The sequence below is a fragment of the Arvicola amphibius genome, chromosome 7 (genome assembly GCF_903992535.2).
Source record: "Arvicola amphibius chromosome 7, mArvAmp1.2, whole genome shotgun sequence".
In the NCBI taxonomy this organism is placed as follows: domain Eukaryota; kingdom Metazoa; phylum Chordata; class Mammalia; order Rodentia; family Cricetidae; genus Arvicola; species Arvicola amphibius.
Window position 1 is genome coordinate 5,104,289 of NC_052053.1, and position 14,881 is coordinate 5,119,169.

The 14,881-nt window shown below is 43.0% G+C and overlaps 1 long non-coding RNA gene across 3 annotated transcripts in view; it reads left to right on the forward strand.

The window, feature by feature from the left end:
* LOC119818430 overlaps positions 1–14,881 on the forward strand; it is an 82,479-nt gene that overhangs the window by 24,704 nt on the left and 42,894 nt on the right. The gene's annotated exons all lie outside the window — the stretch shown is intronic.

The following is a 14,881-nucleotide window of genomic DNA, read 5'->3' on the forward strand; positions in this document are numbered from 1 at the left end:
CTCCACCTGACGATAGATGAAGAAAATGACAGAGCCCCACATTGGAGCACCGGACTGAGCTCCCAAGGTCCTGATGAGGAGCAGAAGGAGGGAGAACATGAGAAAGAAAGTCAGGACCGTGAGGGAACCTCCAGGAAAGATATTTTCTAATGATGTCACTTGGCTCTAAGAATGTGTGGGAGGCTGGAGAGATGGCTCAGAGGTTCAGAGGTTCAGAGTGTTTGCTGATTCTCCCGAGGACCTGGGTTCATTTCTCAGCATCCAGACTGGGCAACTTACAATCGCCTGTAATTCCACCTACAACAGACCCGAGGCACTGGTCTGGCCCCACGGGCACACACACATACATGGCATACATAAACATTTGTACACATAATCAGTCTTTATAAAGAATGCATGGGAAACAGGAGCAAAATACACATGCAGACATTCAAAAGAAGACCAGGCATTCCCTTTCCAACAAAGTATCACATTTGGGCTAATACAATGTGGAATTGAAGAAAACATGTTTTTGGGAACTAGAGAAAACATGTTTTTGTGAACTAGTCATGACCCCATCCTGCCTGTTGACTAGAATGATAGGTGTTTTCCAACAGCCTTCAGGTGCTTCCCTGTCCTTCACCTGATCCAGCAACCGCCCTTCCTGCCTTTGACATAACCAATCATAGTAAATTCCCTTAAAATGAGCCAATCCCTGCATTTGACAAACAACCCCTCCTTGAAAATGTGGTTTTTGCATTTAAAAGCAGCCTGTAATAGCTAGTCTGGGCTTCTCTCCCTCGCTGGGCTCCTTCCTTTGCACAGACGAGAATAAAATTCCTCTTGCTTTTGCATCAACCGGACTGGTGAGTGGTTTCTTGGGGCGACCTTTCTGAGGAGTTAGCATCTTAGAGTTGGGGGTCTAACAGAATGACTGATAACAAAAGGCGCTAGTTTACACAGATTCGCTGCATTGAGCACAGGTGACAAACATCTACCCTGTTTTTGATAATCTTTTAAAATCACCATTTGCATGTTTCTGTCATCAAAATATGAGAAACAACTTAAGGGAGAAAAGCCTTCTTTTGGGTCACAGCTTCCGTGGACTTTAGTTCCTCATAGTGGAAAATGACCAGACAGAGAGGCTCAGTTCACCATGTTGAGAACGTGTGGTGGAGGCTGTCCATATCAGGATAGACCTGGGTACATACTGAGAAGCTACAACCGTGGCTGGGCATTCAAAAGCCCTCCCCTATTGAGTTACTTAAGCCAAATAAGCCATACATCCTAAGAGTTCCATAGTTTTCCAAAATAGTGCTACCAGTTAAGGACAAAGTACTCAAAAGACTCTGTGAAGTATATTTTAAATTCAAGCCATAATATTCTTCAGCTAGCTTCTAGTCCCATGACCACATCATAATGAAAAACTCAGTCAAACTTTGAAAACCCTTTATAATCTTAACAGTTCTAATGCTGACCAAAGTTAAAATATCTTCAGAGACTCACAGTAACCCCTCCCCACTTTTAAAGATTGGGTCTTACTATATAGCTCTTGCACGCCTGGAACTTACTATGTAGACCAGGTTGGCTGTGAACTCAAAGATCTGCCTGCCTCTCCCAGCCAAGTTCTGGGATTAAAGGTGTGCACCACCATCTCTTCAAGAACAAATTCTTAATGGGGAGCCCTTGTGATATACAAACAAAATTTACATACCTTGGCTGCATCTATAGAGAAATCAAGCTAAACCTGAGCTGGTGACTTCCTCCTTCCTGGCCCGCATTCATAGACTTGGTGGTTTCTCGGCCAGTTGTTGGAGAGGAAGAGATGTCAGTGTTCTCATCCAGTGGTGAGCTCAAAAGCTATGATAGCCTACCTGCCAGGTAAGAGGTGCCTTCTGTGCAACAGGGGCACAACTGTCACGGGTAGAACAGATATAGGTGTATTGGATTCGATCTGAAGCCCACTCTGTGAGAGAAAATTCATGCTTTGTACTATAAACCTGGTCAAAATCCAATGGCGGTGGAGGATAGTCTTTCTAGGGGGAAACTGAATGCTGTAGATTAGCCAAATTGATTTAGTTTCAATGTTTCTATCCATGGACAAATGCTATGCTTACCCTTAATCCGAGAAGCCTCTATTTCCAGTGAATTGAGGTGGATGCAGAGATGCATGGCTGTATCAGGTGCTGAGAACATGTGACTAATGAGTGCACAGCCCTACAAAAGACCTTTTTATGGTTTCTTCTATGACATTGTGGAAGAGGCAGCAGAAAATAAATGTAAGATCCAGAAGAGAGGAAGAAGAACTGCACAGCCATCTTCTGGGCTGGGCATCGCCATTGCAACCACAAACCCAGCACCTGCAAATACCTGCGCTGAGTCTGCTCAGTAATGGGCCTGGTGACACTCAGGCATGGGTGAAGAAGGGACTGCAGGACCTCTACCCTTCACCGCTGAACTGTTCGGTGTTGATCCATTCAGGAAGCCCGGGAGTCAACTAAGTTCAGCTGTATGCCCACTGGTGACTCCACCGAGGTTTCAAATACATACTTTCAATTCAATGGTCACATAGATGGCTGTTCTTAAATGAAGTGAGTCTCAAAACCAAACCAAAAGTCATCAGTTTGGGACAGGGAGAAGCAGGGCTTGGTAAGGGTGGAAGGGAGTCAAGAGATGATGGGAAGGGAGGGGAGTGTGTCTTATGTACATGTATGAAATCATCAAAAACAGACAATGATACAAGGAAGGCCTGCTTACAAAAGTTGCCTTGACTGACAAATGGGAACTTAGATTTCAGGAGGGTGAATAGTCTGGAAATTCATGGGTGGTTCGCAGAGACTAAAGGGTGATGATGTGGCTCATGCTGGATATATGCCTTCCTCTGGAAGATCCGACATTTTGGGATGTACTAGATAGAAGGTATCTACATGAGCAGCGCACAGTAAAAAGTCCCAGCACGAGGTTTCTGATGAGCTTCTCTGGTACACATTTTGAGTTTATACCGAGTGGGGACTGGGTGCCTTCTGCGTGACTTCACCAGAAGGGGAGTCCTGAGATTGTGCACTTGGTTTTCCCTAATTCCTGTTTGTTGGTTTTGCACGGTATCCTTTCACTGTGAGAAATTTGGCTCTGAGTATGATTGCAAAAAAGAAAGTTACAAACTTCCCATATAGCATAGCAAAGAGTAAACATGTCTGTTAAATAAAGAATGAAGAGGAGGAGAGTGTGGGCAAAAGCAAGACCCAAACATAACAGAGAAAACATGAAATCCTGTAGCTTTGTGTCTGGGTCACATGGAGACATCATCTGAGTTTCAGTAGGCTTGTGAACCTTTGCCTTTGGGTTTGCAATAAAAGCCTGCATTGCCCTCTCCTGGGGCCAGTCTGCTCAGTACCTGCAGCTTTTCCCCTCAGACATTCCACGCTGCTAGCATTTCAGACATTCTACTGTCTTTATTTCAACTCAGGCTTGGAAATGAGGGCTTTTTCCTGTTCTACCCAGTTCCAAGACCCTTTAAAAATAATTACTTAGAGGCTTAATATTAATTACAAACTGTTTGGCCTATTCGCTCAGGCTTATTATTAACTAGCTCTTACAACTAAATTAATCGGTTTCTATTAGTCTGTATTTTACCATGAGGCTCGTGTTTTTTTTCCTCAGATAGGCTTGCCCTTACAGCTTTATATGTTTACAAGGGGTGCCCTGAAAGGATCCCAAACTCAGCTACACATTGCCTGATCTCACAGGTTCTTCTAAGAAAAAGAAAAAGAAAAATTCTTGGTTGAAGCCTCCACAACCTCACAACTATTTCATTCGTCATGGCTACCAAACCAGGGGTGTGTGGATATGGTAGGCATGCCACTAACTGGGCCCGTAGTTAAGTTCCCTCATTGCTGCACCAGGTTCTGAGGGCCTGGGGGGATAAACCTGGGAAGATCCTTCTGTAGGTGTGTCAGTGAGATTAGAAATCCAAGGGGCACTCTATTTTTGAAGGGAAGTCTCTCAAAATAGTTTGCAGCCTGCAATTGCTGGATGAGGGCGATCCCCAGTTCCTAAAATGCCCTCAAGGCATGTCTCCCACTGTCCCACTGTGAATTGCTTGGAGTATTTCTAATGTATTATCCGTTTGAATGATTACACCCATTGCCTTAAATGTTAAATGAGCATCTTTTCTGTCTGACGTGCTCGTTTCCCATATCGTTCTAGTCTGCGTTTAACTTCTTAGTCTCACTGTAAGCTTGGCTATGAGCAACTAGCAATGGCCACACCATAGTCTGAATGCCATGCTCTTTTGAAGTTTCCTGAGCCAAATAAATGTTAGTCCATTCGTACTTAATTCAGTCTCTCTCAGATTTTCAGGACACCAGCAAAACATTGACAAATTCATCAACTCATTCATAATCCACTGACTGTAGACTTTACTGTCTGCATTTTGATTGATAGTTTGATCTTCTGAATGCCCACTAAAAACGCCCACTACTGTCTGCTTGCAATATTTTTGGCTTTCTCTATTATACATTCACATATTTTTCCTAATTCTTCCTATAATCAAGTTTCTAAGGACTAAGAACTACATAGTCAAGTCACAACAGTCAGCCTACTCCTGGTACCAATGTTCTGTGTTAGTTATTTTACCATCACTGTGACCAAAACATCCAAAAGAAACAGCTCAAAGGAAGAGAAAAAGATGTTGGCCTATGGTTTCAGAGAGCTTCCGTCTATAATGGCAGGGAAGGCATGGCAGAATTTCTCAGTCATGGCACCTATAGCATGTGGCAGAAGTTGCTCCCATTACAGCAGCCTAAGAAGCAGAGATAAGGCCAGAATTGAGGGTTTTCTTAGTTATAACCTTCAGAGGACCACCACTAGTGAGCTAATCTATCAGCTTTGGTTCAACTTCCAAAGGTTTCAGAGTCTTCTAAAATACTGCTGCCTGTTGGGGATCAAGTATCCCCCACACAAGTTTGTGGGTAATGTCTTGTATTCAAACCACAGCAAGCAGAATTCCTTCTGTTGTCTTCATTTGTACAGTTTCTCAGTTATTGCACGGAAGACAGCATATCACAAGAGAATTAAGAGGTATTGTAAGTTGAATTGCACACCTCCAAAAGATACAGTCACATTCACAAGTCTGGAATTTATGCATGTGACCTTATTGGAAACCTCTTTGCAGATTTCATCAGGTCAGATGAGGCTATAATGGACGGGGGAGGCTCTACACCTAATGACTAGAGCCATTAGTAGGTCATGCGAAGACAAAGGCATCATCATGAATAAGGTCATGCAGTAGGAAAGGCAGAGACTGGCATGTTGCAGCTGCACGGCAAGGGATGCCAAAGAATGCCAATAACCACCAGAATCTAGGAGAGACACAGAATGGAGTCTCTTGTAGAACTTTCAGAAGAACTGATGATAGCTTGAATTTGGAATACTGGCCTCTCCAGTGTTAGGATTAAAATCTTGTGCCATGATATGCATGTGCTAGGCATTTTAATCTCTTTAGAACTAATTCATGTAATTAGTCGGCGGCACTTGCTTATGATATGACAGATTTGTGATTTTCACTCCCCATCCATTAAATCTTCAAAACAAGGTCACTTATCTTAGATGGGCAACATGCTTACACTTTCTTGCTCTCAGCCATTATCAACACTGAGCTTTTTGATAAAAATGTAGTCTGTAGTTGCTTTAATTATCTTAACACTCTACATTATTATATTATATTGCCCCACTCCCTTGATGCTTTTGTGCTAATGGGATCTAAGGAAGAAGATAGTGGCTGGAGTCAGATGTACTTGATGTTGGAGAGAAAGGTCACAAAATTTCAGGGGAATGCTTTACTTTTCTAGTGAGTCAAGCAGTTTGGACATCATTCTAAGGTTGTTGGCAAACAATAAAGGATTAGTTATCACACCTTGAACCTACCATAACTAAGAATTAGGCACACTACTTTGTGGACCTCCTTCAGTTCAGAATATTTATGTTGCCCTAAAAATACTGCTTTGAACCATTATGAAGTGACTCAAAGGTTGTCAGTTTTGGGGGGGAACTAGACCAAACTTTGCAGCTTGTCCATGATACGGCATAAGCCTCTTTGACTCTGAGGTAAACTCAGTGTGGAGGCAGATGAGGACTCCAGATAGTGTTTGGAATTGTACATAAGAAAATTGTGTGTAATGGATGGTCATGTTTCTGGAACAAGACTGTGTGTGTGTGTGTGTGTGTGTGTGTATGTGTGTGTGTGTGTGTGTGTGAGAGAGAGAGAGAGAGAGAGAGAGAGAGAGAGAGAACACCTGATTATTAGATACCTGTTACAGAATGGATTGCTAGATTGTTAAATCTGGGAGAGCATAACAACAAGGTGTTGTAAAATAAAAATGGTCAGTTGGGGATCAGATCCAAAGAGTATGAGGTGGGGCACTAAGTTGTTTCAGTAGATTTGATGGCACTTATTTATTTTTTCCTTTTCATCTTGCAGGAGATTATCTTTCAGATTGGTTGATTTTATCTGTGGAAGCAAATACTGGTGGCTAACTTGCTACATTCCTACACAGAGGTGGCCCTAAAGATCAGCTGGGGGTGGAATACTCCCAGTTATCAAAAGTATAAACTTCAGAATGGCTTTTAATTTTCTGTGTGAGAGAACTGGGATGAGGTCAGAATATGTTTACCAGAAGGTGATTCGCAGCTCAGATTAGGCAACCCTAAATGATTGGGGAGCAGAAGAACTGTGAACAGGGGTAGGCCAGACCTTGGTGGCTCTTTCTAGAACTCACGTTTGTGGAAGGATTCAATGCTCACATAATAGATTGCTAGATCAGGAGTAGTAGCAGAGATGCAGAGAGTACAATATACCATTAGCCATGGCCGATCTAGGGGCTGTGCTGATGTTGAGTGCTGGGCCTATCAGAGGTCAGTGCTAAACTCCTGCTGTGTGATTTTGCCCCCAGAAGATCAGTCTGCTGGTGGCAAGTAGGCTCTATTAACCCTTACTTCATCTCAGTTTTTCCTAATTTGAACTAATTTTTCTCTAAATATGAGTGCCTCTCCAACACAGTGCTTTTGTACCACCATCACCTTACACAACTAAGGATTTACACCACCATCACCTTACACAACTCAGGATTTACACCTTACACAACTCAGGATTTACAAAAGCAATGCCTTCTTAGATTCAAAGAGTCATTTCATAAAGGATGTAAAAGTTAGCATGTGGTTGAGGGGGTCTTTTGACCCTGTATTGCACACCACCACCTTGAAGTAAACTGGTGATTAAAGTTTTGGAGAAGATTGGCCAATGCACTTCACGAATGCTTAAAACCACTGATGACGTATGTTGTTCTCACGGTCAAAAGCCATAGACTCAGAAGCTGAGACAAGGAAGCAAAGTTCCTCCTCTCCCCTCTCCTTGAGGTGCAACTAGAGAACTCTCATCTTTCTTTCTTGACGGATTAGCTCAGCAATATTGGAAGAACAGGTTTCACACAGGGTAAGTGTCCATCGAACACATTTCTGAGTACTTCAAAAAGAGGTATAAAGTAACTAGCATTGCTGTGGGCTCCTCATGCCTACAGACAAGCAGCAAAAGAAAGGTGTTACTATATTTATATGGAAATGGGCCTAGTTGTTGAGTTCCTGCTATGTTTCAGAGTTGCACTGTGTTTCAACTTCCATTAATAGAGAAGAGTGCTAACGCTAGCGGCCATAGAAAAGCAGCTATGAGCTCCCACTCTCCGGATAAAAGTCTAGCACACTCCGCTAGACGAGCACTCTGAATTAACCGAGGAGGGACGAGGAGCTGGGCAGAGTTACACACAGGGTGTTATAAAAGCGCAATGCAAAACACCAATTATGGTCTGGGCATCAGTGACAGTGTTTGTGGCTTGTACCTCTAGCCCTTGTGTGTGTAGTGTTCTGAGGAGGTGAGAGCTGCATTTCATGTGGGCGCGTGTGACGCTGAGTGGCTTGAGAGGCGGGTCACATCAAGATGAGCTTGGTGCCCACACTCACGTCCTCTCATTTGTGTGTTCGTGTCCAGTTGTGACCAGAGAGACAATTGCACGTGTATCTTAATGTACATTTCACTGACACCTCTCCTCACATCTGAGTTTTGTGCTTACGCTGTCATTCTCATGGGCCCTTGACAATGAGCATGAGGGCATGGCAGAGAGAGGTGAAATATATAGTATATAAGTAGATCTTAGGAGGTTTCAAGACTGCAGATGTATAGAGCGTATAGCAGAGGAGAGTTACCGTAGGAAGAATTTGAAGAGATATTAGATTATAAATAAGCATCCTAAGGATTATTTAACACATTCCTATTTGAGAAAGAGGTGTGAGAGAAAAATCCTGACAAAGAGGCTCCAAGAACAGCTATCAATAATGTTTGGAGGAGAACACTTAATGTTCTTATTCAAAGATGAACTCTCTTAGCCCGGGCGGTGGTGGCGCACGCCTTTAATCCCAGCACTCAGGAGGCAGAGGCAGGCGGATCTCTGAGTTCGAGGCCAGACTGGTCTACAAGAGCTAGTTCCAGGACAGGCTCTAGAAACTACAGGGAAAACCAGTCTCGAAAAACCAAAAAAAAAAAAAAAAAGATGAACTCTCTTAGCCAAACCAACTCAGCCTCTCACTTTTACATGGAAAACAAATGCTTTCTTAAACGCATAGCTGAAGTCCACGAGACCCTTACAAACTTCTCAGAGTGATGTATTAACAAGTTCAGCTGTCAGCAGTATCTCTACTTTAGAGACGAGGAAGCTGGATCCTTGATTGAGTATTTTGTACAAATTGAATTGTAAGAATTCTCTTATCTAGTAATGGTATCAGGTACTGTCTATTAAAACAACACTACAGTAGCTAACATGAATAAATAAATTTAAATAAGCATAGCTAGAAATAAAGACTTTCTAGTTTGGCATAAAACTATGAAAGAGACCCTAGAGGGCGCTCTATCTCTACTGTGTTTCGAGAGAAAGTTGGGTTCTTGACGGAAGGTGAGTTCAGATGTTTCAGTCATCTTCAATAGTTTCAAGGAAGTTAGAATTTTTATGCAGCGTGTAAATACATTGTGGCTAAGCAGGGCTTCTGTGTGTGAGGTTAAAATTTTCACTTGGGACGATTTAAGTTCTTTCATGACTAAGATATAACTAAGGTCTCAAGAAAGAACACCTGATTTAAGAAGTTGGAGTTACGATATTAATTATTCACCCTGTATTACCTCGGGACACTTTCTTTCCTTTTTTATTATCAGTGCTGTTTAACATTGGGGTAAAGGCTGGCGATTTTCAGAGGGCTCTGGTTCAAGCAGCTTGCTTTTTCCCTGGTCCCCCACACACTGAATCCACATGGGAGGCCTCAGAACAGGATTGGATCTAGCATGTGTCTATTTAATATTACTCAGTAGTGCATTAGACGCTTAAGAGTGTGATGTTAAGGAACACATTCCAACACTTGTTCACGAGCCCTTTTCTTCTTGGCCGCAGGTGGGGGAAAAGAAGACCTGGCTAGTGAGATGGGATTTCATTTAGCCGGGGACCAGTTTTGCCAGGTTTTAAGAATCTGAGTCCTGTGTCACTTCAGTTACTGCGTCTGAACTCGTCAGTAATCATCAGCTTTCCCCACTGTCCCACAGCAAGCAGGCTGACTTGCTGTCTGTGTCCTAAAACCCAGGGTGGTCTGCTGGTGAGCCAATGCCTTGCCTGAACACCAGTTTGTGATTGTCCCTTGGGTTTGGCTGATTGAAAAACCCCCTGTATTCATTGCATTGCTTCCCTCTTTACAGCTGGAATTGTGTTCTTGGTTCTCCCAACCGCCGGAGCTGACCAATGGTAACTAAGCACCATCACCCCAGTTTGAGTCTTGTTTGGCCTGTCAAACACTCAGTTCCTCCAGTAACTCAAGTTCTGCTTGTCTCCTTGGAGACTGTAGTTGCAGATGAACATTTAAGCCAGCAGAGGGGGCGATGCTCCTCTACTGTGTGAGCCTTACTCATGCTTCATGATTCTGTATTCCCTTTGTGGTGTGTACCAACCTGTCTGTAAGGCCTCACTCTGCTACTAAATTTCGCATCATAGTTTTTGTTCAGTAGCAATAATCCTTAATATTTCTATAGCTCTCTTGTTAACACATTATGTGGCTTCAAAGTTTTGTTCGGTTCGTCTAAACCAGAGCTCAGCTTCTGACTCCAATAGCTGGACTCCCTTAATAAGAAAGGATATCTACTCCCTGAGCCCAGAATGTCACAAGACACACACAGAAGCATCTTCTTAGCCTATAACTTAATGCTGTTTCAAAACAGAGTCCCAAATTTAGTCAATCAAGATCACACACGGTGTTGTTATACACACGCAGACTGCCAATTGCAAGGTTTCTTCTCAGGCTTGCTGCGGTTTAATAGGTCTGGGCTGAAAGCTGAGGGTATTTGGACAACTGCCCCCCCAGACAGGAACTCATCTGTTTAAAGAGCAGTCTATCAGAAGGCTGTGAAATTAACTTGTCCAGACTCATTTGGTATATGTCCCCCCCCCCATGAGATGAATTAAGACATTTTCCCCCTCATTTTCTCCCTTCTTTGCTTAACTTTTGTTGTCAATGACAGACTAATTTTGATAGCTAATTAGCCTCGTGTTTAACCGACATTGAAAAGCAACTTAATCTACACATATTCTTTACACTACTCTGGAATAAACGGCTCTAGAACTGTTCCCACCGAGGCTGCTTTATTCTTTCCTGCGTCAGGATTTTAAGTCACACAGTGTTGACAAGGTTTTAGAATCAGATGCTCCTGGACTTAATTTCTTTTCTAGTCTTTCCAGAAAACAAAGTGACGTGTCTTTCCCCAAGTGATCTCCCCTTCCATCTTTGCAGAGCTACCAATCTACTTCAGTAGCTCCCAGGTTAACTTCTGTAAGCCCTGGGCATGTTGTAAAGGTAACACATGTATATAAGGACCCCACAGCAAATATGAAGGATTACAGAACGGCTGTGTGGGCCAAGAGCTGAGATGTTCTGGGCAGGTGCGTCATGTAGTCTCACCATGCTCTATTGAGAAGAGACCAGAAACAAATCCTGATCTTCAAAGCCTGCCATCCATTCTGACATCCTGGTGTGACCTTGTCTGGCAGGGGCAACACCCTGGCAAAGACAGGAAGAGCAAGGCTGATCTTACAGTGCAGTTGCTCTTGAGAAACTCATGGAGAAGTGATGTGGGAGGTCCTTCTATATGTTGGTTTTATTGGTTAATGAATAAAGAAACTGCGTTGGCCTGTTGATAGGGCAGAACTTAGGTAGGCGGGGAAAACTAAACTGAATGCTGGGAAAAAGAATGGTGAAGTCAGAGAGAAGCCATATAGCCTCCACTGGAGACAGATGCTGGGAATTTTACCCCGTAAGCCACAGCCATGTGGCAATACACAGATTAATGGAGATGGATTAAATTAAGATGTAGGAGTTAGCCAATAAGACGCTAGAGCTGATGGGCCAAACAGTGTTTTAAATAATACAGTTTCTTTGTGATTATTTGAGGGCTAAGCAGCTGGGAACTAACTAGTGGCCTCATTACAACAGAGAGAAATCAGTACAGCAGATTCATCATGGTCAAGGAGATGATCTTCAGCAGGATAGGTTTACAATGCTAATTTAGTCAATCTCGGAGGTATGTTCAACTTTACAAACAAAAAAGACTAAAACAAAACCTAAATATGTAAAATAAATAAGGTGCCACCTGTAGTCCATGATAAGAAGCAGGATCCTCTGGTGGCGCATGCCTTTAATCCCAGCACTTGGGAGACAGAGGCAGGCGGATCTCTGAGTTCAAGGCCAGCCTGGTCTACAAGAGCTAGTTCCAGGACAGGCTCTAGAAACTACAGGGAAACCCTGTCTCGAAAAACCAAAAAGAAAGCAGGATCCTCTGGGCAGCATGAGCAGTGCCCAATTTTTCTCTTTGATGAACTACTTGAAATGCCTGATGGCTACAATTTTCTGTTTTTTTCCCTCTCACAACATTTTGTAGGTGCTGTCATCTAAAACAAACTTTATTACATTTATTTATTTGTTTGGGACACTTAGACATAGTGTATGGAGGTCCAAGAACTGCTTGCAGGAGTCAATTCTCTCCTTCTACCATGTGGGCCCCAGGGATTGAACTCAGGTCATCAGACTTCACTGCAACACCTTTATTTGTTGAGCCATCTTGCTTGCCCAACATGTCAGTGTTAAGGATTAAGGCACACTGTTTGAGTCAATCAATTTCATTCTGCTTAATACATAAATGTTTTGAGTATATTATGGCCTTTAACTGGGCTACACTAAGCTATTGGTGACTGGAGATTCTTCTTTTGAAGGTGACTTTGCTTATTTCTCATTCATGATCCATCAAAACTGTATCCTCATCAACTGCAAAGGAGAGTGACTGAAGTTCTTCCTCACTATACTCTGTTATTTATATTTTATACCCCCACTGAGTCTACCAGAAGTTTATTTTCAACCAAAACATGACATTTCGTTTTCTAAAGAGGGAGACTATGAATCACCAATTCAGCATACTTAGAAGAAAATTGACTTTCGGCAAGTTCTTCCCTCTAGTTGGCTTTCAACGTGGATAGTCGTTTGTTACACTGGGGAAAACTACTTACAGCATGCACGCCTCTGAACTGAGGAGTGAGAGGCCAGCATCGCTGCCACGGCTGTCATGTCCCCTCGTGCTAATGGCGCTAATCACGCTGCAGTCGGACCTCAGCAATTCATCTTTTTCATTATGTATTGAATTTCTTCACAGGTCTAAAAATGTTAACTTTTCATTTGCTTTAGATACCTCAGTTTTTGACTGTCTTGTAGTTGAATATCTGGTGGCCTCTTTACTAATATCCTCCATAGTGGAATGTGTCTTGGTCTCTAGTGCAGTGGGGAAGTTCTGACTGGGAGGTTTCGACCATGCATGTGAAGCTTTGTGTAGATGAGGAGATGTGAGAAGAAAGAAAGCATCAGAGATGATGTCATAATTTTATTAAGAAATTCCCTCCCAAAAACAGTTTTGTCAGGACAAAGGAAATGTTTATGGTACAAAGAAAAATCTGTGGTGACGTGTGAGAGACCGCAAGCTGACACCAAGATGGGCATGTGTAGTGATGGGAGCGTCAGGCTGCATTCCCGCCTGGCTAGCTTATGCCCTGAAATAACAACACACAAACTGTATTCATTTAAACACTGCCTGGCCCATTAGTTTCAGCCTCTTATTATCTAATTCTCACATCTTGCTTTAACCCATATTTAGTAATCTGTGTAGCACCACGAGGGGTGGCTTACCAGAAGAGATCTTAACCTGCGTCCGTCTCGGAGAGGAGAGGCATGGCGACTGCCTGAGGCATCTGCCCGAGACGTCTGCCTCACTCCCAGCATCCTGTTCTGTCTACTCCACCCACCTATGTTCTAACCTATCAGGCCAAGCAGTTTCTTACTAATTAACCAATGAAATCATCAGATAGATAGAAGACACACCTACATCAGGCATGCTGGGAGAAGTGGGAATGGAGCAAGCCATTCCCACTGACTCTACTTTGCAAAACTGAGGAAATTTAGTACTGTGATTTATCTCTAGAACATGTCCAGATTTGTTCAGTCTAGAGCCTGCTTCTGTTCAAAGGCTGGATTTCCCTGGCCTTGTGTTGGTCTTCAGCAGACTAGGAAAGAGAGCATTGTGTAAGCCACCCTGAGCCTTAATGCTGCCTCCTCACCACAGTGAGTCATCAGCACAGCCCTCTGCACAGGTTGTGTCCTTCCCAGTCGGAGATGTAAAGAGGAGTCCCAGAGAGATTCAACCCCGTAGGAACCCCAGAAAACCACTCAGAGCCTCTCTGGTTTAGGAGTTCATTCCAAAGCACGCAGCATACCATGGAAGCCACAAAACAAACACTTGTCATGTTGTAATCATTGCCTTTGGAAAGATTTTTCCAGAATCATTTACTATGCACAGATATGTCAAAAGGAGAATTCCTCAGATCGGTTATACTCAGCAGTATTTGACAGAAACAAGACATGATTAATACACTAGGCAATGCAGGAGCAGGGCAGATTCAGAGAGCTACAGCCAACGATGGGACCTGGGCAGGGAATCAAGACACAGAGCAATTTGATTGGCTATAGCTAATTTACTAATCATTTGCTTAGGCGGTTGTTTTCCATTGGGTAATTGCCTACAGTGCCTATAGTGCCAACTAAAGCTCAGTTATGGGGATTAAACTCTATTGCTTTTGTCTGGTGGGCCCAGCCCAGGTGCCTGGTCTTCATGCATTCGTCCTCACAAAATTCTATTGAACCATTCTTCCCCTTGGGTTATCCTCTCAAGCTAAGAATTTGCACGAACTTCTGGCATCCACACCACTGTAAGAAACCATGATATTAGATTTGGTTTCAATAAGACATTCATAATTGATAGCATCCTCATGTCCGCATATTTAAGTTCTTATCATTCTACCCAATGAGAGACCATTTAGCATTTAACAGATGGCAGCACGCGGGTATTTAAGCCTGAGAACACGCTGCACCGGGGAGGCTGCTGTTGCAGCTATTAGGAAGAGAATAGCAACAATTTGAGGTATGATTGCTAGCCAAGGCCAGCAAAAAACAAATCCATTAAAGCGGAATGATTAAATGATGAGCGATATTCATTTTTAGCCAAATAGCTTGTTATTTGTTCCTTGTAATGAAGTATCTTCACTGTCCAATGTATTTATTTCATGCAACAAAAGTATTAGTGACTGCCCAGACTACTCTCTGCATAGCCGCTGGCCCCACACCCTATAGCTAGGAAGTCGAAATGAAGTGAGAACGAGTGTCTAGAAGACTGGCTATGCACTGTCCCAAATCACGTTATCCCAACAAGTGAAAGATATGTCCACAAGGA